The sequence below is a fragment of the Panicum virgatum genome, chromosome 2N (assembly GCF_016808335.1).
Source record: "Panicum virgatum strain AP13 chromosome 2N, P.virgatum_v5, whole genome shotgun sequence".
Lineage (NCBI taxonomy): Eukaryota > Viridiplantae > Streptophyta > Magnoliopsida > Poales > Poaceae > Panicum > Panicum virgatum.
This window is the reverse complement of record NC_053146.1, coordinates 11,204,076-11,230,448: the sequence shown is the minus strand read 5'-3', so window position 1 is coordinate 11,230,448 and position 26,373 is coordinate 11,204,076. Positions and strand designations below refer to the sequence as shown.

The window sequence follows — 26,373 nt, the reverse complement described above, 5'->3', positions numbered from 1 at the left end:
CACTCCCTCCCTTGTCTCTCTGGCCGCGGCTCCCCTTCTTTCCCAAGCCTAGCCGACTGAGCGAGCCGAGCTTGCTGAGCCAGAAAACGGATCGAGCAGGGAGGATTTTTCCTCTGCTCGCGTTCCCTTCCGAGCGAAGGAGGCCAAGCCTCGGCGGCGCCGTACGTCGCCGGGTGCGCCACGCGCCGGGCTACGTATCCCTCATGCTGACACGGTCCCGCGGCGGGTCCCCCAAGGCGACGTGGTCCACTACGTGTCCTCTGGTCCGCGATCAATCCATGCAGCGCGATGCGTGCATCTCTCCGTGGCGCAGCTCAAGGCAGAGCTCTGCCCCTTCCTCTCGATTCCTCCTCCACAGGCCACCCCTTTTCGATTTCTTCGTGCAGGGAGAAATTCCTAGAAGTCCTCCACCGTTTCCCCACTTTGTCCGGTCGTTTTCCCCATCGGAGAGTCGCGCCCAAGCTCGCCACCGCCACGGCTGTCTATTTTCGAACCATTTTACCATTCTTTTGATTCCTCCTTATACGAGCCATCAATCTTCAATTAATTGCACCCGCACATTCTCCTCGAGGTCCTCTACAATCCCAGACCTTTGGTTGGTCGCTCAAGGCACCAAAGAGGCTGCAGCCATGGTCGCCATGGTTGCTATCCCGAAGCTCCCGGTCACGCCGTCGCCCCTCTTGGTGAGATCCGCTTTCCCTTCGGTTTCTAAGCAAATAAACGGCACAAATCGGCTCTCCATGCCTCACTGATGATCATGCTCCTCTTGGTTCCGATAGAACAAAGCCAGAGAAAAGGGAACGCGGCGGCCGTCGCTCGCCGGGGTCGCCATCTTTCTGGACGCCAGTGAACTCCTTGTTCGCACCTCCTTTTTGGTCGTTTCTATGCATGGTTGAACCCGCCTCGGTGAGGCCATCATGGTGCTCACCATGGTCTGCCCGGTCTGCTTGTAGGATGGCGAGAACGCCAGCTTGCCACTGAAGCTCGACGCCGCCGGTCTTCATCATCTTCGCGCATGCGTTCCCGGCCAACCCCACCTCCTGTGCTCCCTGCGTCATATCGTGTGCAGTAGAGTTGTACACGCTGTGGTGAGCTTCTCTTGCTCATACATGGTCATTTGTGTTGGATTTTGGGAGGATTAAGAGAAGTGCACCTTGTATGTCCATGATCCTGTCTAGCCCTAAGCCACCCCTTTTGAGATCTGTACTGTTTTTTAGCAAGTTTGTGTAGAACAACAGATCTAATAGATGTCCCTGGTATTTGTGCAAGTATTCATGCTCATGTATAGCTTGGATGATGTTTGGAGAAGTGAGAACATGGATTAAAGAAAAAGAACTCAAATCTGTTTTGGTAGGACAGCATGCTTAGTTCATCTTCTTGGCTTGATTTTGGAACTAGACATGGTAAGGTATGGACATTAGGGTATGCCTAAGATATTTCTTGAGCTAATTTGAGGCTAGTTCACCTTTGGATCATCTCTGATTTGGAGAAATAGCAAAGGGGATAAAAGGGAGCCCTAGGTTGCTAATTAATGGAATTAAGGCTGATTTCTTTTGGAATTTATTCCTTCAAGTTGGTAAGCTGGACCATGCCATTCTTAAGACTTGATATGGCTCTGATAATCTTGTGAACCTGATAAACGAACTTTGCAAATTAACTCGAAGTTTTGCTAATTAAAAGTTCTCTCTTTTAAATACCTAGATCTCCTGAAAATCATATCAATTCATGGGAAGGTCACAAAAATGTGTCGTTTGTTCTGTTGTGCTCTATTGTGTTCCTAGTTTCATAATATCAAACTGCTATCTCTTGGATGTTTACTGTTTTAGCTTGATTTAGCGATATTAGTTTACCTATCTTATGCTATTCTGCCTCACATGTTTAGGTTCATGGTAGTTTATCATTTTTGGATGAATCTAAATGCTTTCAGATGTCTCCAGTGAATTAGTCGAGATTTATCATCAAGTATATTATTTTTGGTGATTTATCTTACTGTTCCAGAAAGTTAAATTCTTCAAAAATAATTCCCTCGATGAAATAATCTGGATCATTCCTGGTAATTCTGTTACTAGATTTAGAGCATGAATATGAATTTTTTTTTGCAAGTTTAGTTGCATAATATGGCTCTAGGATTTATTTATATGTTCCCTTTGTGCAAATAAATGCTGAAAATATGTTTTCTGGTTAGTTATTAATTTTATTCTTTCTGTCCATGTATAGAATAGCAAGGGTAACATGTGTTACTTGTATGTTTTCATGTTTAAATGTATATAATAAAAATGGTCTGTAATTGTGAAATAGTTTCCCTTTAATTAAATTCTTAGTTGATCTTTTCTTGAATAATTAACTATGATGATTGATTGAATAAGATGTTCTTACATCCTTGCTAATTTGGTGATTAGAGAAGCATGAGTAGGAGTTGTTATGCACACTTAGTTATTAATGTGTACACGATCACTACTATAAAGATTTAGATAGATCTCTACCTATCATGCTCCATTTATGAGAACCTAATCACCACTTATATATGTGTACACAATCACCATCAAAAACAACTGTAGAAATATTCTACACCACCACACCACCCAAGCTTTTGTATCTCAATTCTTGGATGTTTATCTTGTCTAGGTGAATATGACCTCAACACAACCAGAGTTTTATCGTTTCTATTCCATCCAAATCTCGGGACGAGATTTCTTAAGGGGGGAGAATTGTCACGATCCAAAATTTATAAAACATGCTTAACAAATAATCAAGAGCATCATTAGTGCATAATATAGCATCATGTGCATAAATTTGCATGAGTTATTTAAATTGTGTGTCTTGTTTGAATACATGCTTGTGAAGGAAGTTTGAATTTTTCTATACAACTGTGCCTCCAAAATTATTATTAAAATAATATATTTCAAATGTCGAATTTAAAATATTTTTGTGAAATTTTAGGACTTTTGAACCGAGCCACAAAATTCTTGGAAGATTTAAAAACATCTACTTTGTTTAATTTACTGCGACCAATTTACGAAAGATGTTTGAGTGATTATTTTTGGAAAATGTTCTTGGTGATTTTATCTAGCTCCAATAAAAATTTCGTGATTTTTAGGACCCAGGAAGTCACTGTTTTCAAATTTTGAAATCGAACCGGTATTTTTCCTTTTCCCTCCCTCGCGGGACCCACCCGTCAGCGTCCTCTTCCACCTCTGTTCCTCCTCGTGCGTCCATTGGGCAGCAGGGGCGATGCCCCCTCGCCGGCAGTCGCTGGTTCGGCCAGCATGGCCGCACCTCTGCCTGGCCGCCGCGCTCGCCCACCTCCCCCTCACCTTAAATCCCCAAGCCGGCCCCTGCTCTAAACCCTAGCCCTCAATTGTTTCTTATTCGTCCATTGCAGCCTCCCAGAGCTTCTTCTCCAATTCCGGCCGCCACCAAATCCCCCTCCTCCGGTGAGTTTCCCTTCGATTCCTCGCACCCCGGGCCTCCCCTTGCCCTCCTCTACCCGTTCCGGGCCTCATCCCCTCCGTTCCCTCGTCCTGCAGGCTTCCCCGCCGAGCTCCTCCGCACGACGCCGCTGTAGCTCGCCACACCGCACCTGCGCTGCAGTTCCCTGCTGCCCACACCTCTGCTGAGATCCGCACCGAGCTGGAACACGCCATGCGCGCGCTCTTCGTCCCTTTCTTCGCCATGGTCAGGCAAAGGGATCGCCCTTGACCCTGGAGGGGTGCCTCCTGGCCCCTGGGCCCCACCCGTCGGTGCCCAGTGGCTTGGGGATGGGTGGATCTAGCAGTTTTTGACGTGTGTGTGATGTCTTGTAGATCTGAAATGTTTTAAAATGTGTATAAATTTCTATATGTCTCCAAAAATTATGAAACTTGTTTTGTTGGATTCCTCTTGCTTAGATATACCCAAGAAAATTATCGGTTTGCATGTTACTGTATTCAAAATTTATTTATGCTTTAATGTTATAAAAGGGAATAAAATGCGTAGTTAATTCTCTACTGCTCTAAAAATATCAAACTGAATTTTGTTAGAATTATTATGAAATTCTCTTTCCAGTAGTGCCACTTTTTTTCATGCACCTTTACAGTTTAATAGAGTTTTAGCATGTTTTCTTGCTTGCTGTCTGAAAACTTGTTTAATATATAACTCCTTACTGAAAAAAGATAAAATGGCAAAATCAGTTCTGTTAGATTCATTTTCATATCTAATATATGTAGTGGTTTTATGAGATTTGTTTAATGAAGTTTGCATTTATTTTCTGATTTAATTTGTTTGGACTAGCTAAAACTTCTAATATTTATCAGTAGTTCTAGAAATATGTTCTTGCTGCAAATCCAACTCCAATGAGTTTCTTATGATGTCCTCTGTATACTTGAATTATTTCATGATTTATGCTTGCTGTTAAGAATTCGTTTGTCAATTCTTGCTTAGGGTGTTCTTGTTTAAGTGTTAGATGTGCATGATTGGTGTTGTTTGTGTTGTGCATCATCGCATGTTACTATTCTTTCTTCATGTCATATCATTCATGAACCAACTATGGCATCATTCTAATATACATCTCATTCATGCATTATAGTGACCGAGATGCCGGAGAGCGAACCCGTTGAGCCCGAGCCCGGTGTTGAGTTCCTTGTTGAGCCGGAAGAAAACCAAGGCAAGCAGCTATGCATGATCCCTTACGCCTATTTAAAATTGATGCAATTTAGCTGTCACTTGGGTATTATTGGGTTAACTAGGGTTAATTGGATCCATGCCATTATAATTTTCCAAATTCACTGATCTGCCATTACAATTCGTCTATTTCGAACCGTGCCATTATAATTTTCTAACTCTTCGAAACATACCATTACGTGCCCCTTCGATCTGTTTCTAAAAATTTATGGACCAAAATACCCATATCATCTTCCTCCTCTCGTCGCTTCTCTCCTTCCTGCCTTTCTCTCCATGGACACCTCAAGGAGCCTCGGGAACGGCAGCCTCCGGCCGCCGGGCACCAGCCGCCCCCAAAACCCTCGCGCTCCTTAGGGGAGGCGTGCTGGCGCCCTCCCTAGTCGCCGAGGTGGAGGCGGAGGCAAAGGTGGCGGCGTTGTGGCATGAAGATGGGGATGCGGGGGCACAGAAGCGCGTGCGGCGCACGGTCTGGATGCGGTGGCGGCTGGAGGTGAGGATGGCGCGGCTCTAGTGCGTGCGCCCGCGTGCCGCGACCGCGAGCGCGCTATCGGCTGCCTCGCGCATGGCCATGTCGCGCGGTGGGCCCGCCACACCGGCGGTGGATGACCCGGCGCGGACGAGTAGGAGTAGATCTCATGCTCGCGCCGCGTACGCCGCTTGGACGGCCGCCCCTCCGCCCCCGTCGCAGGCTCCAGCCCTTCCGCTTCCGCTTCCGCCCGTCTCCCCCACCTCCGCCGCAGGCATCAAGCTCGATGTGGACGCCATTGCAAGTGCCTGTGCCAACGATTCTCAATTGGAAATGAACTCGATGGATTGAGGACTGCACAAACTTGAGCCTGGCTGGCAGATCTCGGCCTGGCTCTGATGCTCGTCCTCATCGTGATTCGGAACCTCGGAGCGGGGGCAGCGGCGACGGATTTGCGCACGCCATGGGGAGAGAGGTGATGAGAGGAGGAAGAAGAACACGGGGTTATTTTGGTCCATAAATTTTCAGAAACACATCGAAAGGGAAGTAATGGTATGTTTTAAAGAGTTGGAAAATTATAATGGCATGGTTCGAAATAGACGAATTGTAATGGCATATCAGTGAATTCGAAAAATTATAATGGCATGGATCTAATTAACCCTTATATTTATTATATTATTTATTGCATTCTTGTACCTACTTTTATGCATTACCCTTCCTTGAGTTTATTTTACCCTTGTCCTTGTCACATGTTAGTTAATTGAATACTTCACTTGACTAGATGCTTAGCCACGCTTAGAATATTTTATACCACTTTGTAGAAAAAGAAAGAATGGTTTAGAGTCATCACACTTACCGGCTATCTTTGATCGCACATGTACATCTCGGTTATGGTGGAATGGAAGCATCGAGGTTCGAGCGGAATGGTAGGGCCTAGAGAAAGTAATCATGTGGGCATAGTCCGCTTGAACAGTTTAAGGACCGTCCGTGGATGACATTGGCTTTGAGCATTTTTATCGTGCTACCACATATCCTAAATAATGGTAGGGATGAGCCAATTACCTTTTAGACTTGGTCTTTGATGCACGGTCCTAGATACGTGGCCAATGGTGCTATGTAGAGAGGCTTGGGAATGTCCCCAGTGGACCTAAGTAACTTTTTGCGTAAGCTAGGCATGATGTTCAAGGGTTGAGCCTAGTTGGAAACGGTTGACGCGAGTACCCCCTCATCCAATGTGATCGGTTGGGTGAGCCGCATGGTTCTTGCGTCGTGTGGGTAAAGAAGTACACCCTTGCAAGGTTTAAACCAATTCGAATTGCCGCGCTCTCGGATATGAGAACACTCTTTGTCCACCGAATTCTTTGTAGAAAGTTTTGTTCATGTTGGAAATGGTTTATGGCACCTTTTATGTTGAATTATTTTATTCTTGTCTTAATCAACTAAAATTTGTGGTGGGTTGGGCAAACTTAATTAATTTTGCTAGAGAGCTAAATGTTAGTTAGAGAGCTCATGCTTATGCAATAACAATTTAACCTTAAAGCCTTATCTTGAGCCTTTGCATAATCTTTGCTTATTTAATTGCGTAAGTCTTGCAAGTACCTTTTGTACTCATCTTGCTTTTCTATTTAAACTAAGTTGCAGGTGAGCCGGAGGTTGTTTTTGGCCACTTCTACCCCGCCGATCCTAGTATGGGGGAGGAGCAGGTCCTTGTGGTTGTGATGGCGCCCTTGAGCAAGATGCCGTTACTTTTGTTGCGATTATCGTTTCCGCTGCGAGATGGGTTCTTGGGAGATCATGACAAACACTAAACTTTATTATTCATGTCTCTTTCATTTGAACCAAACTTGAATTATGTTGTTGAACCTTTTATTTTCATATTTGGACCATCCTATGTTGAGCTTGTAATAATCTATTTATTGTATTGTTTTATGTTTAAAATTGCTCTCTATGTTCTTTGGTAATGTGTCTTTCATAAACGGTATGTGCACTCGATCTTGGGCATGTGGTAAGCATGTACCATGACTACCGGATTTGATATTATTTTGGGCGAATGATGTGTCGGTTGTTCATGTCTTTAGTTGTGGGTTAACACGTGGCATGCTCTCGGGCGAGCGCGTGTTAGCTCTCATCTTTATGATAATGACCGGCGGTTTGCCTAAAATGGTGTCAAATTGGGCGGTTCTTACAAATACCATATATATATATATATATATATATATATATATATATATATATAGTGAAGCACACATATCACACTATGCACCACTTCAAGAAGCGACCCCTTTGCCTGTGGGCAGGAGGCGCGCCCGGAGCGGCTTGGCCATGACGATGGTGAACTCGGCCTTCTCGACGTCCACGTCCACCTCCTCGCCCTCCGGTGCTCGCCACTCGAAGGCGCGCACCAGGTTCGCCACGAAGTACTCGAGGTGCAGCGTCGCGACATTGAGCCCCGGGCAGATCCGCCGCCCAGCCCCGAATGGCATCATCCTGATGATCTCCCTCGTGCCGGTGATGTCTGTCCCCTCACCGTCGCCGCCCGGCATGAACCGCTCCAGCGCGAACTCCGCCGGCCGCGACCAGATACGTTCGTCCAAGCCCATGTCCGCCACCAGGAAGTTCACCGTGGCGCCCCGCAGGATGACGTACCCGCCCAGCTCCATGTCCTCCGCCGGCGCGTGCGGCAGCACCATGTGCCCCGGCGGGTGCCACCGCAGGCCCTCCAGGATGACGGCCCGCAGGTACGGCATCCGCGGCATGTCCTCCTCCGAGACCACATCATCACCGGTGCCGGCGACCTCGGCGATCTCGTCGTGGAGCCTAGCCTGGATTGCCGGGTTCTTCACCAGCTCCGCCATGATCCACTGCAGTGCTGTGGACGTGTTGTCCGTGCCGCCGTTGAGGAACTCGGAGCAGAGCGCGACCATCTCGTCGTCCGTCAGTGTGCGGCCGCCTGCATGGTGAGCATGTGGGAATAAACCCATCGCCTTGAGCCGCTGGCGCATGGTGAGCATGTGGGAATAAACCCATCGCCGTTGACACGATCATGGCGACGGAGTGTGCGTGTATTCAAGCGCGTTGAGCCTGTGTCCAGTGCGTGTGTGCGCGCTGCGTGTGCGTGCGTCGTGCACGGATGGCTGTGCACGAGCCAGTCCGTGGCGCGCGTGTGATCGCGGGTGAGCGTGTCTGTGCGCGTGAACCGTGGTGGAGCTGATCGTCTGGCGATCGGGCGGCGGCGTGATCGGGAGCCGATCACGTGGATCGTTGAAGACCGGGTCGTGCGGGCGATCAGGACGGAGGAAGATGGCGGCCGTTGGAGTGGGCGCCTTGGGCGGGAGCATTTCCAGCACGTGGCGAGTGCGCGTCAGAGCGCGTCATCCGCGTCGTGGCGAGGCTGGCGGTCCGTGCCGGTGTTCTAGGCTAGGTGGTAGTTCGTGGGTGCGTCCTTTGGGCTATATATGCCCGTTGTACTCCGGTGATGAAGCTTGTGAGTCGAATTGGAGAGCGGTGTGCGGCACCGTGCGTTTGAGCGCGAATTCCTCTCGTGTCTACTGTTCATCTTCCTCCTCCCGCCATCCAAATTCCGCTGCGTCGGTGCGCTAATCCGAGAAGATGGTTGGCCGGGGAGCTAGAGGGTGGTGAGGTGCACCTGGTGCGTGCCGAGTTCACGGGTGAAAGCAGCCGGAGGGGTGACTTCACCGTTGATCCCCCCTCGGCGGAGCTCTGTTCGAGCAGAGCGGCGGCGATCGGAGCTCAGGAGGATCTCCAACAAGTGGTATCAGAGCCGGTTAGTTCCAGGGGGGCAATGTCGTCCTCACCACGGAACTCGGCGACTCCACCTCGTCAGCGATCGCGTGGTCATTCTCCACCGAGGAAGCTGCGGACGCGCGAGGTCATCGTCGAGCGGGTGGCGACGTCCGGCTCCGTGAGCTATCCGGTGCTAACGCCGGCAGGCTACACGGCGTGGGCGATAAAGATGGTGGCCATCCTCGACGCGCAGGGACTCTGGGAGGTCGTGTCTACGTCGAGCGGCGCCGAGGTGGACGCACGGAAGAGTAAGACGGCGCGGGCGCATCTCCTGCAAGCATTACCGTAGGATATCTTGATGCATGTGTCGACCAAGGCCACGGCGCAGGAGGTGTGGGAGGCACTGAAGACGCGATTCGTCGGCGCGGATCGTGTGCGGACGGCGCGCCTCTCCACGTTGAGAGGAGAATTCGACTCCCTGATCATGGCGGACGGCGACGCGCTGGACGTTTATGCCGGCAAGATCAGCGGAATGAAGGCGAGCTTCGCGAGTCTCGGATCGACGCTCGATGATGCAGCGCTGGTCAAGAAGCTGCTCGACACCGTGCCCGACCGGTTGTATCCGGTGGTGGCTGGCATCAAATAGTTTTGCGACGTGGCGTCCATGCCATTCGAGGAGGCGCTCGGGCGGCTCAAGGCGTTCAACGAGCGATCAAGGCGGCGGGCTCAGCTGACGGGAGCACAGGCAACGTCCGATGGTCAAGGCGGCGAACGGCTTCTGCTCACGGAGGAGGAATGGCGGGCGCGGCGCAAGGCGAAGTCCAGCATTGGCAAATGCTTCAATTGCGGCATCCGTGGCCACTTCGCGCGCGACTACCGCAAGCCGAAGAAGGAGGTCGTCATGGCGGCCACGGCGGATGTCGGCGACGAGTCGACCGAAGCAGCTCTCTTCTGAAGAGTCCGACGTCGGTGGCGCTGGGATCCGGCGTAGGGCACTGGGTTTAGGGGGTGAATGTGGGAATAAACCCATCGCCGTTGACACGATCATGGCGACGGAGTGTGCGTGTGTTCAAGCGCGTTGAGCGTGTGTCCAGTCCGTGTGCGCGCGCTGCGTTTGCGTGCGTCGTGCACGGATGGCTGTGCACGAGCCAGTCCGTGGCGCGCGTGTGATTGCGGGTGAGCGTGTGTGTGCGCGTGAACCATGGTGGAGCTGATCGTCTGGCGATCGGGCGGCGGCGTGATCAGGAGCCGATCACGTGGATCGTTGAAGACCGGGTCGTGCGGGCGATCAAGACGGAGGAAGATGGCGGCCGTTGGAGCGGGCGCCTTGGGCGGGAGCATTTCCAGCACGCGGTGAGTGCGCGTCAGAGCGCGTCATCCGCATCGTGGCGTGGCTGGCGGTCCGTGCCGGTGTTCTAGGCTAGGTGGTAGATCGTGGGTGCGTCCTTTGGGCTATATATGCCCGTTGTACTCCGGTGATGAAGCTTGCGAGTCGAATTGGAGAGCGGTGTGCGGCACCGTGTGTTTGAGCACGAATTCCTCTCGTGTCTACTGTTCATCTTCCTCCTCCCGCCATCCAAATTCCGCTGCGTCGGTGCGCTAAACCGAGAAGCTGGTTGGCCGGGGAGCTAGAGGGTGGTGAGGTGCACCTGGTGCGTGCCGAGTTCACGGGTGAAAGCAGCCGGAGGGGTGACTTCACCGTTGATCCCCCCTCGGCGGAGCTCTGTTCGAGCAGAGCGGCGGCGATCGGAGCTCAGGAGGATCTCCAACAGAGCATGGCCCGCAGGCGGCCGCGGAAGAGGTGCGTGGTGACGGCCGGGAGGAAGAAGAAGACCCTGACCTTGGTGGAGGAGTAGAGCAGCAGGTCGCGCTGTGCGGCGGCGATGTCGCGCATGGCGCGCTCGTCTAGCCGCTCGCCGAAGCACATGGCCACTAGGAGGCAGAACATGGCGTACTGAAACGTCTCCATGCACGATGCTTCCGCCGCCGCCGTCCTCCTCGTGCCGGCGCAACTTGTCCATGAGCTCGGCGAGCACCGCAGCGCGCACAGGCGCAAACAGGTGGAGACGCGCCGGGTGCGCGACCTCGGCGACGAAGTTGCAGCGGAATAGCCGCCACAGCGGGCCATAGCTGGAGGTGGAGATGGTGGCGGCATTCAGGCCCAGGTGGTCCCTGGACTCGAACTCCGGGCGGTCGGCCAGCGACGCGCCGCGCTCCACCAGCGCCGCGTGCGCGAGGCGCCGGTCGGAGATGGTGACCTCGAGGCGGGAGCCCATGCGGAGCACCAGCAGCGGGCCGTGCCGTGCGTGGAGGCAGCGGACGGCGTGGAGGATGTCGACCCCCCGATGCCGCACCCACAGCAGGTTGCCGAGCACCGGCACCACGGCCGGGCCCGGCGGCAGGCGGCGGCGGCCGGCCTTCTTGCTGCCGTTGCTGGCTTGGCCGGAGAGCAGGAGGAGGAAGGCGAGAGGAAGGAGGAGGAGAGCGGCGAGGAGGATCGGCGAGGCGAGCTCCATTTGTGCTTGTCTCGAGGATTGAGTTGAAATGGATGATGATGCTTGCTAGATTTGTGAGATCGATGGCGAGGTTTTATAGAGAAATGAGTGAAAGGCTGTCTTCTACTTACTCCATTAAAACACACAAGGGGGTTGATCTTTTCTTTCTTGGAGGCTGTTCTTTGGCTCTTTGCTGCGACTTTTCACTTTTAGTTTAAATAGTCGACTGATTAGTGGCTACTAGCTGATGCTGCTATTTGGACTGCTTACTTGTTGATGGATGTCATCAAATCGTTATTTACGGCACTGTTTTCTTCTAGGGAGTAGGTATTTGCTATTGCTATTTGAATTGTAAGAATATTCTGATTGTCCTGATGCAATGGATAGGGAGTTTAATTTGTCCTTTCATAACTCTATCTAAAAAATATTACACAGTCTATATGTTAGTCAAGGTTATCAAGTCCAGATCTACAGTCAAGCTAGAGATGCCATCGATGTATTCAGTGATTCATCATTTGTCTATCTGCTGATCGGCTGTCAGTTCATAGTAACCATATTGGTTCAGTAACTCCTAACACATGAGGTGTCAACTGTCAGTGCATCGAAGTCCAAAATTCAGCAATATTAACGGCAAGTGGTGTCGGGTACCATAATTAGAGGCACCCTAATCCAGAGACAAAACCGCCCTAAAAAACACAAATGCGATTGGACAATCGGACCCACAACGCCTAGATCCTCTCCAAGTCCTCAAGAGGCCCAATCCTTATTCGGCCAACGGCCCAGCTCCGCGGTACGGCCCATCCGAACCCCCCTCGAACCCGCGGAGCAATCTCCGCTTCACTCGAGGCCTCCCTGCCGAGACTCTCGATAGCGCCCCGCATCTCCGCCTCGCTCAAGGGTAGGAGCCCTACCCTCGGGAGAGCGGACCAACTCCGCCTCGCTCGAGGCTCCCCTTCGGCAGATGGAACTAGCAACCCATCTGATCACCCGCCCGTCTGACAGAGGCATTAAATGTCAACCACTCTACCATGGAGTGCGGAGTCGGACGGCGTCAGGCCACCATGCCGCACAGCAGCTGTGACCGGAGTCTCGTCCGCCAACTCCGGTCACTGTTCCGCCATCCCCGGCACTGTCGCGACACTGTGGGAACCTGCGACGCCCTGTGCACACGTGCTCGGCACTGCTCCTGAAACTGTGCTGCCAACTCCTCGTACTTACTCATCTGCAAGACCCTTGATCGGCATGGGCGCGACCCTCGAACGGGGTACGGATCTTGGCCAGAGCGAGAACCCCGTCAGCTGAACCCCCGTACTTGTACGCCGCCCCTCTTTGTGTCTATAAAAGGAGGAGGCAGGCTTCTTCTCCCACATGTTCACAACCAACTCCGGCAGTACACACACACTCGCCCCCAAAGCACGATATTGGCACTCACCTCAATCACTCAACAGAGACTTGGGAGCTTCCCTCCCTCTCTCGCCTCGCTTGTACCCCCTACTACAAGCACTCCGGTGCAAGATAATACAGTGCACTCGCACACCCATGCTAGACGTACGGCCATGCGGCTGGAACCAGGATAAACCCATGCGTTCTTGTGTTGCCTCTTGCATCAACCATCTAGGGTTAGAGGCCACGCAGCATCATCACTCGTTGGTGCCGGGCCGCCGGGTCAGGACACCGACAGTTGGCTCGCCATGTAGGGGCACGTTGCGTGTCTTTTGTCTTTGTTCCTCTTGTTCCCTAGATGGCAGACGGGACATACCTGCTCCCGGCAGGCACGGTGCTCCGGTTCGGGAGTCTCGACTTCGTCGCGATCGGCAACGGCTACGACTTGGGGCTTCTCCCGGCCGGAGTCAACCCTGACACTTCGACTCCACCGCCCCGGTGTAGGAGGCGCTCAGGCCAGCACGCACGATAAGCGCGCATGGAGCGGCGCAGAGCGGCGCGCCTCAGCTCCCCCGCGTGGTTCGAGGCTGGCGTGTCGCAGCTCGGCACCGCGGCGGAGGACGTCGCCGCTTCACCACCTCTAAGTGTAGCCCCGAAGCCTCCCAAGGATGGCGCGACCATGCCATCGCCCTCTCCCTTCGTGATGCGCTCCGCTGCTGTGACTTACGCCTCTTCGGTCAGCACCAACATGAGCGCGTACGATGATCTGCCGGGCCATCACCTCATCTCGATCCGCAACCTCGTCGCATCCACTCCTGACGATTCGTACCCCGAGTCTGCGGACGATGTGTACCTCTTCGTGGAGAATGTCGCAGCCCCGGAGTGGGACTACTCCGGAGTCCGCAACCTTGGCGTCTTCCTGTCTTTCCAAGCTGCGGCGGACTACTGCCTCACCTGCTCCGACGACACCAGCGAGGGGGATTACGATCCCACTCAGGAGTGCTTCATGGTCGAGCTGGCGGAGGGGGCTGTGGACGAAGTGCCGAGCGATGACAGAAACGGCGAGCAAAACCCACCGGCGAACCCTCGGGGGCTGCGACCGTCGAGACATCGGCTGAAGATCCCTCGGCGGAGGAGTGCGAGGCCATGGACATGGAAGCCGAGACCTCCTCGGCAGATGAGGCTGAAGCAATGGAGATCGACGAGGCCCCACCCTCGTGAGACTGGTGTACCCAGTACCTCGACTGGATGATCCGAGGGGTCCTACCCTCGGACCGTGCTCAGGCATGGCGTATCGCCAGGTGGGCCAAGTCTTTCATCTTGATCGACGACGAGCTGTACAAACGCAGTCCCTCGGGCGTTCTGCAACGTTGCATCCCCATCCCCGAGGGCAAAGAGCTAATCCGGGACATCCACGCCAGGAATTGTGGCCATCACGCCGCGCCACGCACCCTCGTAGGGAACGCATTCCAGCAGGGCTTATATTGGCCCACCGCGGTCGCCGATGCCACCGATGTCGTGCGGACCTGCGACGGCTGCCAGTTCTACACCCGAAAGACGCATCCCCGGCTCACACTCTGCAAACCATCCCCATTACATGGCCTTTCGCCGTGTGGGGACTGGACCTCGTCGGGCCACTGCAGAGAGCGCCCGGGGGCTTCACTCACTTGTTGGTGGCAATCAACAAGTTCTCCAAGTGGATCGAGGCTCGACCCATCGGCAAGATCAAATCTGAGCAAGCCGTAATATTCTTTACCGATATAGTCTTCAGGTTCGGGGTTCCAAACTCGATCATCACCGACAATGGCACCCAGTTCATAGGCAAGAAGTTCTTGGGGTTCTGCGACAACTATCACATACGCGTGGACTGGTCGGCTATGGCGCATCCACAGATGAATGGCCAAGTGGAACGTGCCAATGGCATGATCCTACAAGGCCTCAATTAAAGAATCTTCAACAAGCTAAACAAGTTTGGCCAAAGGTGGCTCGCGGAGCTACCCTCGGTTATCTGGAGCCTGAGAATGACCCCGAGCAAAGCCATGGGCTTCACCCTGTTCTTCCTCGTCTATGGCGCCGAAGCCATCCTCCTGACGAACTTGGAATACGGGTCGTCAGGGCTCAAAGCTTACCAAGAGCAGCAGAACCATCGAGCTCACGAGGACTCACTAGACCAAGTGGACGAGGCTAGAGACGTGGCGCTCCTGCACTCAGCACGCTGTCAGCAATCCCTGCGAAGATATCAAGCACAAAGAGTTCGGCACCGAGACCTCAACAAGGGGGACTTGGTGCTGAGGCTTCAGCAGGACAATAGAGGACGCCACAAGCTCTCACCGCTGTGGGAAGGCCCATACATCGTCGCTGAAGTGCTCAAGCCTGGCACATATAAGCTAGCTAACGAAAATGGCGAAGTCTTCACCAACGCTTGGAACATTCAGCACCTACGTCACTTCTATCCTTGAAATTTCCAAGCTATTTGTACATAGTTTGTACTTGTATTTCGAGTTTCCCAAAGCAATAAAGAGTATCCTTTACTTATTTATTTTTTTGGGAATTGTCCGAACCCTCGGGGGCTTGACACGCACGAACACTGAGGTAGGCTCGGCTTTACCCTCGGCAAAGCCAAGCCTCCCTCGGGGGCTACTACGGGGGGAACCCCTGAACGTCCCCAAAAAACGCTAACGTTTTTTTCGAAAAATTTCCGTATCTAAGTCTCTCGTATACTTATAAAAATGGGCACAAGGCGTAAGCAACTATGGTACGGAGCCGGCCGAGCCGCAGGACCGCCTATGCCTCCGAGATACGGCATCTCCACTACCACCCTATACCTAAGTCACTTACGAACACGAAATTCCATGCAGAAATCTATCTAAGACGCATACGAGAACACGGAAATGGAGTAAGCAAAACGCTGGCATGAAATTCACAAGGCCTCGAGCGGCCATACTGTCGATTTGCATCACTGAGTTTTTTTTCACAAGAATGATAAGTTAAGCAAAATACTAACTTATTTACACGGGCTCCACGGCCCAAGACATTTACAAGTCTCCTCCTCCTTCATGCAGACCCTCGGCGGTGTCGTCTTCAGTGTCGGGGAGGAGGTCGTCCTCGAGAAACACGGACAAGGCGGAGGCGGGACCCTCGACGGTGGCATCGGCCTGATCCATTGCAACCACTGCGTCATCTCCCTCGATGCCAGGCGTGATGACGTATCCCGTCGCCACCCGCTCGAGGTCCATGACGTAGTGCGTCGACACCACGCCGAGGGTTTTCTGGACCCCGAGGCGGAAGGCATCCTTGAGGCGTTCGGTCACCCGGCCGCTCAAGGACCTCAGACGGCTGGCCACTGAGCTACCGGATGAGCCTCCCTTCCTCTCGAGTTCCTGGCACATGGCCACGGCGGTCCTCCCCAGGTCCTCATGTTCATCGTGCGCTGATGTGAGTGCAAACTGGAGGGCTTCCTTCGCCGCGGTCTCGTCCGGCACCGCCTTCTTCAACGCTGAACAAGAAAACAGATAAGTTTCGGCAAATCAAAAGCAATCCGAGTAAATTTCTATTACCTACCCTTGATGCGCTCCTGCGCCTTCTCCAGCTGAGCCCGCACGGCATCCGCCTGCTCCTGGAGCGCGGACAAGGAGGCCTCCCACTGCTTGAGAGCTGCCTCTGCGTCTCGAGCGGCTACCTCCTGCGCTACAAGGATGACGTCCTTCTGCACAAGGGCCTCGGTGAGCGTTGTGATGGCTGCCTCCTTGCCCTGGAGCTCGGCCTCCTTCGCCTCGAGAGCCTGGTCCTTCTGCTTCAGCGCCGCCGCATTCTGCCACGGCTCGGCCGCTTGCGCCTCGACCTCCTGGGCCTTGTGCTCGGCTGCGGCTCTCTGCCTATCACGCTTGCGACGGGCATGGGCGAGCTCCTCCTCCTGCACGTAGTCCCGCTCCTCCAGCTCAGACACCTGGGCGTTGACTTCACCTATCTGCGCGAGCAGACGGGCGTTGTCTTCTTCGAGCCAGTATGCCCTGGTGAACTGGTGGGCTAGCTCGTCGCTTTTGTCACGCGACATCCACTTCAGCCGCTGCAAGTGGAAGGGCGTGAGCAAGAAATCACAAAAAAAAATGAAGGGACAAGTTGCAGGACAACACTTACGTTGCCGCATTGAAGATGGAATCCTCGGTGGATGTCCAGGGCAAACACGAGGGCGCGCTCAATGTCATAGTTGGCCTGGTCATAGCCCTCCCAGGCCTCAATTTCCATCCGCTCGTTGCGGTCGAAGGCCGGGGGATCCCAGGCTGGACCATCGCCAAAGTGCCCTCGCGCACGGGCCTCCAGGGCCGCCAGGTGTCGGCGTTACCCTTGGATGCGGACGCGACGGTGGTGGCATCAACGACGACCTCCCAGGGGTCCCCCATTGGCGTCTCCATCCCCGCTGGCACCTCCGCCCTTGGCGTCACTCCCGCCGGAACCGCCGCTGCCGGCGTCTCCTCCGTCGGCACCTCCACCGCAGGCGCCATCTGCGCCATCGCCGCTGCCGTGGCACTCTCGTCCCCGGCCCTCGTGGGCTCGGGGATGAGGACCTCCCCCTCTGTCTGGCTGGCAGGGCGCTCCGACACGTCCCCGCCAGTCTCTCCTCCTCCAGCTCCTGGTCGGGTGGCGTCATCTGCGTCGCTTCGGCCAACATCATCCCCAGCTTTCGGCTGGGCGGCATCACCTGTGCCGCCTCGGCCAGCATCGTCCTCGGCTCCTGGCTGAACGGTGTCGTCTGCGCCACCTCAGTCGGGCTCAATTCTGGCATCCGGGCGGATGGCACCCTCCGTGCCGCCCCGGCCGGCCACCTCCTCAGCGTCCGACCGAGCAGCCGCTGCTACGCTGCTCTGTGCCTGAGCCATCTGGGCTCCCCGGGACAACGCTTCCCGGAGCTTCGCCGCGGCCGCCTCTAGCGACTGGGACCCTCCGGCCGGGGGTTGCGACGCCGAGTGTGGCGTTGCACTTGCCCCCGACTTGAGGGCCTCGAACAGCACAAGCGGGGCCGTGTCCCGGGTAGCGGCCTTATGGCTGGACAGAGCAGGGGAGAAACCCAAGATCAGCAAAGGCCGAGGGATCAAACGATGAATGCAAAAAGTGAGACTAGTAATACTTACCCCGATAAGGCGCTGAGCTTGCGCTTGCCCGAGCCGCTCCACGAGCCCCGCGGTACTCTGCCGCTCCCCGACGACTGGCCTAGGGGCATCACCCTCGAACCAGCCTGTACCCCCAGGCCTGTCTGCCCGAGGGTCTCCACGCTCACCGCGGATGTCCTGCCGCTGGCTGGCATCGCAGACGCAGACGTCCGCTCGCCCGCTGCCATCACCGGCATGAGTGTTCCACCGCCCGCTGCTTCGGGCACCATCCAGCCGGTCGTCGGTGTGGGCGATCTTCTGCCCGCCGTCGGCGTGGGCGACCTCCGGTCCGCCCTCGTCGTGGGCGCCTTCTCGAGCCTCGCCGGCGTGAGCCTTCTCTCGCCCGCCACTGACACCGAGGCCTCGACGTCGGCCCATTGCTGGACCGGTGGAGGGCTTCCGGCCGTCACCACCTCGTAGTCATCGGACTCCGAGAAATCCACCCCGCCGGCCGAGGAGCTTTCGTCCTCGGTGGACTCGGGCATGGTAGGTGGTGAGAGGCCCTCCCTCTCCCGTCTGACACACTCCTTCTCGTGGGCCTCCCTCCTCAGCCTCTTCCTGCGGGCGGTCGCCTTCGCCTCGTCCTTTTTCTTCTTCTCCTGCGCGCGCAGGCGGTTCGCTTCGCGGACCTCAGGGAGCGGGGGCTTCGAAACATAGCCTTTACGGCTTAGCCCCTGCAAACATGACCCCGATCAGAAAGGAAAAAGGGGGGAGGGGACCGCACGAGACCAACAGTAATCGAAGCCGGGCTCACCACACTGATGTACCCCTCCTCGGGGCGCATCTTGATCTTCTAGAGGTCTTCGTGGTCGGAGGGGAAGTGCGCCACCGCGCTCTTCGCCCTCTGGGTGGCGGCGTCGCGGGGAAGCGCCCTATTCGCCATCCGCGAACCCTCAACCGCGGCCTCGGGGATCAGCTGGAAGATTGCCAGCTTCCTCTCCATGAGGGGGAGCACCCTCTGCTGGTGAAAATTTGCGATGACGGCAGCCGTCGTCAACCCCTTGTCCGTCAGGTGCCACAGCACGTCGGTGAACACCTTGAGCTTGGCCTGGCGCTCGAGGGGCGACACCCCCCACCCCCACGCATCCAGCTTCTCCCACAGGACCTTGTCGGTGAACGCCGGAAGCCGCCCGTCGTCGTTGCGCAGGTAGAACCACCCTCGGATCCACCCGGCGTTGTTCGTCATCATCTTACAGGGGATGTACAGGTTCCCCCTCCTCTCACGCACTTGGAGCGTGAGGCCACCGACACGGGCGGCTTTCCTCGGCTGGCCCTGAACGTGCTCGGTGTAGAGCTCCCCGCAGAATAGGTGCTGCCACAACTCCCAATGCGCCTCCACCCCCAAGTAGCCCTCACAAACGGCGACGAAGACCGCCGCCTGCGAGATGGAGTTGGGGGCGAAGTTGTGCCGCTCCTCCTTGTAGTGGTGGCAGAGCGCACAAACGAATCGACCGGCGGGGACGCCGAATCCCCGCTCGTGGAGCCGCGCGAGGCTCACGACGTAGCCGCTCGGGGGCTTCGGCTCCCTCTCCTCCGCCGTCGGGGCGATCCACACCGGCCGCGACGGGTCGGTGTTTGGCGGCAAGAGCACCTCGGTGACCAGAGACTCCAAGACCACCGCGTCGGCAGTGGGCTTGCCCCAAGGTGCCGAATCAGCTAGCTGCGCCATCTCTTCGACTAAGGGAAGATGGGGAAACACTCGAACAGGGTGAAGGTGCACTCGCTTCTCCTCTTCCTCTTCTTCCTCTCGTTTCTTGGCTCTGGGCTCTGATGTAGGGGAGGCGGAGGAAGTAGAGGAGGCAAAGGCAAATGACCAGGTGAGCCGAATCGATCCCCTCTCTCCCTCTTTTATTCACTGTGCCGGGCAGATCCTCCGCAGCAGCTCCAGATCTGCCGCATTAAATGCGGTAGGTTTCGTGGTCGCTGACAGCCGGGCCCCATGCCTGCGAAGCCCCCCACGCGCACGCGCAGTAATTGTCGCGGTGCGGTAACCGACGCGGGCGGCGGCACTGTAGCGCCATCCCATTGGCCAGTCGCCGCCCACGCCGCTCCGCCTACCCGAGGCGGTCGCCTGAAAAGGCGCGCCCGCACCGCACGCGCCGGGCCACGTCACCCACGACCAACGAGAGATCGGCGCACGACCCATTACTCCGCGCAGTTTATGGATTGTGACGGAATATTCCCTCCGGGAGTTCCTTACCGTCGAAGGAACTTTATTCCGAGGCCTTACTGATCAGTGGTTCGAAGCCTGGCCCGCCGAGGGTTCGACAGGCGCCCCAGATCACCAGGGTCAGGGACTGCATGGATGTGCCATACAAGCTACCCTCGAACGTGGAGTTCGAGATGTTCTACGCAGTGTTCAAGGCCAGTCGAGGGTGTCTAGCTGGGGGATCCCATCGAGGGAGAGCATTGAGCCCTCGGACCCTATCTAATGGGTCCGAGCCCCGCCTAGCGAACCTTTGCGAGCGCTTTTACGTGACGTGTCTACGGACCACGAGCTGACCCTGATCGAACGGGGCACGGACGTCCGCTTGAACCCCCTGCTAACAGCTCACCGAAGCAACCATGGCTTGTGCCCGGGCATGGGTATCATGGCGCGCTTCACCCCTCCTCCCTGCGGAAGGGTGACGAGGGTCGTAACATCATGTCGAAGGTTCCCCTAAATGCCTTCACGCAGGCCAGGGCTCGGGGGCCCCTCGCACGCCATGGCTAAGGCCGTGCCCTCGAATAAATCGTCGCATGGTCAACAAAAACCCCATGCACTCTCAACAAGCCGTCTGGGCTGGGCCCAACAAGGCTGCGGGCCGCCGTATCAGCACTAAAAAACGCCGAGGCCGGCTGAAAGGAACGCCGAGGCCGGCTAAAAGGAATGCTGAGCGGTTGCCTCGCCCGATCGACCAGGCAATACGACGTCTATAGCCCTTGGACGAGTGCTAGCACTCCTCCAAGGCCTCGGGGGCTACACCCGCGGGTGCGCTGACGCGCCCCCACGGAGGAAACTTCACACATTCGAGGAACAAAATCCCAACAGTTAGCGTCCGAGTCGCCACGCCGAGGAGTCAAGCCTCTGCAGGGCTGATGCTCATCCCTACAAAGGCTCGGGGGCTACCGTCGGGTACCATAATTAGGGACACCCTAATCCAGGGACTAAACCGCCCTCAAAAACACAAACACAATTGGACAATCGGATCCACAATGCCTAGATCCTCTCCAAGTCCTCAAGATGCCCAATCCTTACTCGGCCAACAGCCCAGCTCCGTGGTACAGCCCATCCGAACCCCCCTCGAACCTGCGGAGCAATCTCCGCTTCGCTCGAGGCCTCCCCGCCGAGACCCTCGACAGCGCCCCGCATCTCTGCCTCGCTCGAGGGTAGGAGCCCTACCCTCGGGAGAGCGGACCAACTCCGCCTTGCTCGAGGCTCCCCTTCAGCAGATGGAACTAGCAAGCCATCTCATCACCCGCCCGTCTGATAGAGGCATTAAATGTCAACCACTCTGCCGCGGAGTGCGGAGTCGGACGGCGTCAGGCCACCATGCCGCACAGCAGCTGTGATCGGAGTCCCGTCCGCCAACTCCGGTCACTGTTCCGCCATCCCCGGCACTGTCGCGACACTGTGGGAACCTGCGACGCCCTGTGCGGACGTGCCCGGCACTGCTCCTAAAACTGTGCTGCCAACTCCTCGTACTTCCTCATCTGCAGGACCCTTGACCGGCGTGGGCGCGACCCTCGAACGGGGTACGGATCTTGGCCAGAGCGAGACCCCCGTCAGCTGAACCCTCGGCACGCCGCCACGCCAAGCGTGGAGGACGGTACCCTCCACAGCGATCGCCACGACGCCCACAGGAGCCATCAGGATGCCGGCGCGATCTCCGAGAGACCAGGGAGCCGTCCAGGACAACTGCCACGCCCCGCGCCTTACTCTCCAGTGCGCCACAGTGTACTACCCACAGTGATCGACCACTGCTCACCCCCGATTCGGGGAGAAGGCGATGACTTCTGACCCCCCGTACTTGTACGCTGCCCCTCCTTGTGTCTATAAAAGGAGGAGGCGGGCTTCTTCTCCCACACGTTCACAACCAACTCCGGCAGTACACACACACTCGCCCCTAGAGCATGATATTGGCACTCGCCTCAATCACTCAGCAGAGACTTGGGAGCTTCCCTCCCTCTTTCGCCTTGCTTGTACCCCCTACTACAAGCACTCCGGTGCAAGATAATACAGTGCACTCGCACACCCTTGCTGGACGTACGGCCACGTGGCCGTAACCAGGATAAACCCATGCGTTCCTATGTTGCCTCTTGCATCAATCATCTAGGGTTAGGGACCACACAGCATCATCAATCGTTGGTGCCGGGCTGCCGGGTCAGGACACCGACAAGTGGAATACAAAGTCAAATAGAATCTTTGAAACCATGAGCTTAGTTTAGGGCATGCAGTCAAATTCTTTATCGTTACTGTTGCGAAGGAAATATTAAAGACATCCCAATGAGAGATGGTAGTTGGGATTCTTCATAGATATTCACATACTCTTTTTTTGAAAAGTGTGATGTTCCTTTCCTAAGTTGGATACCCAGGAGTACTATATCGAGCAAAGAAAAAAAAACCAATTATCGACAATATATATATGATTTCTTGAGCCCACCTGCTACAGCTAACAGAGTTCAGTAACCATTCCAACGAGATTGTTGCTAGCTTTCAACCCCCAAAATTCTTTTGGTGCTTTCAAATTTGAGGGAGTGTTGGAGTTGGTTTTATCTCAAGGATCTTGGTCGTGAGCTTTAATTATATTTACATTGATAAATGTGCAACACAACAAAATATTTGCCAATAAGCCGATGAAAATTTCATGGATTTATACTTGCTCTCTTAAGAGCCGCAATCGAAGTTTCGAAAACTTTGATGGCGACTCACTTGTATCATGGAGCTGGCTATGTGTTATACATGCAGAATGCAAGTTTGGATTTATACATGCAGAATGCAAGTTTGGATTAGCCATGTTTCAGTTTAGACTTCATTTTAGCCTACAAGCTATAAAAGAGATGTGGATCCACTCGGATATATTTTACTTTCACATGGGAAATGGTGTTAATAGAATTGTTATGGTGTAAATATTTTGAAGCGACTACATTTTGAATTAATTTGAGCGGCATGCAGAGGCTTAGAAAATGAATGGTGAAAACATACTTTGGACCGTCAACCTTATATACTCGGTCCTTTTTTTTGTCTCAGAGAAAAACAAAGGAGAGAGAGAAAAAAAGAAGAAGATGGAATAATCTGTTTATTACATACAGTAGCTGTGTCTGCTTCGATGCGAAGGAAGCGAAGCTGCCGGGCAGCTTAGGTGGGCTCCAGGAAACGGAAACTTGAGAGGCAGCGAGCGGGCACGAGGCCGGGATGTACCACTGATACAGAAACGATAATTTGTCCTGGTTGGAAAATTTTTGTTGTCTCGATTTCCCAACCAGGAACGCCAGACCATCTTTTTGTCCCGGGTCTGTCAATCTACCTTTTGTCCCGGTTGGTAACACAAAAGGTCCATTTTTTTTCCTGTTTTCTTTTTCTCAATTTTTTTCTATTTCAATTATACTTTTACATTTCAATTAACCTTATGTATTGGAATTCAGTGTGTATGATCTCCACTATAATATATGTATATACATATATAGTTACTTATATAATATTTGTCCTAGATAGTTTTCATATATAAATTAATTCACTTATATATATATGTATACACATATCTATACATGTGAATTCCTTTACATATGAAAATGTCTAGGACCAATATTATATAAATATATATATACACATATATATTATTGGAGTGCTTATATATATAATACATACATACTCATAAATAGAAATTTAATACATACACACACATATATATTTACATAGGTATATTCGTTCTTAATTACATATATACGCGTATATTATCATATTTGCTGCGATTGTCAATATTACATAGTCCATCATAGTAGAATTCGCCTTTTGGATCGAGGACTTGCTCCACAATAAATCCGGACAATTGTTCTTGAATCGCCATAATCTTTTCATCCGGTATGAGTTTATCGCGCATCTCCTCGACCTATGAAAAAAGGGGATAATTAATTCCGACTAATTAAAATATGAGTTCAAATATTAACAAGTTTTTTACTTACTTCCTCCTCCAAATCTGTCCAGACCCTTGGAGGACCTACCAGACCATGGATGTTCTCGTATACATAGTATGCGCATAAATTAGTGCCTTGTTTCTGCCTCATACACTTTAAGAGAGAAGAAATTATCAGGTATTTACATGAATATATAATAAAACTAATGAATCATGCAACGAATCATCCAAGTGTGTACCGCAAAATCTGTCTTGATCTTCAATTCCTTGTCAAATTTGCCTGAATGAGTTTTACCGAATTGTTTCCAAATCCTGTGCATGATTAGAACAATTATAGTCAAGTAACAAAGTGATTCAAATTATCAGTCATCGACGGAGTAGTGGTAGAATTACTTTTTCATCATGTTAAGAAGATTTTCGTATTGTTCTGGATTTCTCCTCAATGAGTCCATAACCACGAGTAGGCTCTTCTCGGGAATTATGACAATTAGGACCTAGTGTTCACTGTAAAATTATACGGAGGCAGTTCTTGGTAGTTAAGATTTAAACAATTCGATTACAGAATAGAAAGAGTTAGACGGAAGGAATCACTCACGCAAAGTTGTAAGGAAACAATATCATTTGCTTGTTGTGATGAACGCTTATGTACTTGAACAAGTTTTGGAATAGCTCATCGGAAGTGTCGCGTAGAATCCTCCAATTACAAGTAATTGGGTCGATGAAGCCGAGGTGAGAGTATCCCTTTCTCCTGCAAGTTTGTATCTCCATTCTACATGATACCGAATAAATCAAGGGATCAGTATGTTGAGATCATGCAAAACAATATATAAGGAGAGTAAAATACTTACAGAACCCACAAGCCGGCCATAGAGATATCGAGGTCCTCCTGATGGAATAGTTGGTAAATTTCTTCCCAGTTTATCCATATAATGGCCTCCCCCCGTAAGAAATTGTCATCTTTAATCTTCGCGCCCTGCATGAAGATGCAATCGGCCATCGCACGCATGTAGTGCTGGTGCAGCTTATACATTTGCGTTGGAAGCACGGACACTACTTCGGGGGTACAAGAGATTTGCCCAGCTCATACGTCCATTTGACGACTACATCGGCCTTTGGAATATCTTCTCCCCCTGCAATCTGAGCCGCCGTCAGGTTTGATTCTTTCAAAAATGTAACAAAGTCTTGTTGTTGCGTCGTCTGTCCCACTACGAGAGGTTCTATTGATTGTTTCTTTTGGGCTCCGAGCTGTGGAACGTCGGACGACGACGACTTTGATTGTCTCTTCTTTTTCTCAGTAGTTTTGATAATTGTGCATTCGTAGTCTGAAGGGGGATCTCTCGGAATGAATTTTCTCTTATTTGCTTCGCACATTCCCTTAAAAAATTTCAAATCTATCGGATTTATCACTTTCTCGGGCTCCGGCTTCGGCTTCGGCATCGGCTTGAAGTGCTCTTTAACTCTTTCTTGAGTTATCCGATCGCATTCTTTAAGGCTCATGTCCCAGGGTTTAATAGGAGCCTCCTTGGTTTTCTTCTCCTTTTCCTTCTTCTTTGGAGGCTCCTTAGCCGGTGCAGCTACCTTCTTTGTCGGCGGCTGTTTTTGCATCTTTGCCGGCGGCGGAGGAGGTGACCATGGAGGCGACGGTGACGCTTGAGTGTTCATCGGCATATGAGATGATGATGATGGAGAATGTGCCAGTGAACCTTGCCGAGACAGTGCTGCCCTTAGGGAGTTTTGCGGAGATGCCGGCCTTGGAGAGGCATGCTGAGATGCCGGTCTTGGTGTTTGATCATCCGACTTTAGGACAATGTAGCGCTTATCCCATAGGATGTAGCCATGAATGGCTTCTGCTAGTGTCCTCTCCCCATCGCCTACAGGAATATCAAGCTCGAGCGTCTCCCAACCCTGGCACACCTGCTCCATGCCAACTCTTGTGTATCCTGGCGGAATTTGCTGCCCGTGGTACACGTCGCCTGGTTGGGTTGGCATGGCGGTACCGTACGCAACAGTGAACATTAAGTTCTTAATGGCAGTCTGCAGGTCACAAGGTGTCCGCTGGGTGATCTCATCCGCTGGAAATCGCTGCGGGGCCGCCGCTTCAACTGCAGCCTGGATCCCCGTTGGCTCGACGACGGCGACGTCTGTGGAAGCGCAGCTGCTTTTCCGCTGAGACAGATGATCGGCTACGACATTAGGCTCTGGAGGCACCGTTTGCGCTTGCTGTTGCTGTCTCATTGCTATGGCCACTTAGCGTTGAACCTCTTCCTCTAGTCTTTGATCGTGCGACATGAGCCGTTCCTCTAGCCTTCGCAAGTGCTCCCGCTCATCATTCTTTCTTCTTTGCCGGCTTCTATATGATTCAATGT

General features: G+C 53.4%; 1 long non-coding RNA gene and 1 pseudogene across 2 annotated transcripts; one reads left to right on the top strand and one right to left on the bottom strand.

Annotated features, from left to right (window-relative positions):
* Positions 1–136: 136 nt before the first annotated feature.
* On the top strand, positions 137–4,834 carry LOC120658064. 2 transcript variants are annotated; one of them, XR_005668493.1, is made up of 3 exons: positions 137–683; positions 954–1,088; positions 4,565–4,834. It is a non-coding gene; the product is annotated as an uncharacterized LOC120658064 (long non-coding RNA). The 2 variants fall into 2 exon arrangements; XR_005668494.1 differs by having other exon boundaries at positions 780–1,088.
* Positions 4,835–7,392: 2,558 nt separating this feature from the next.
* LOC120662388 lies at positions 7,393–11,385 on the bottom strand (annotated as a pseudogene).
* Positions 11,386–26,373: the final 14,988 nt, after the last annotated feature.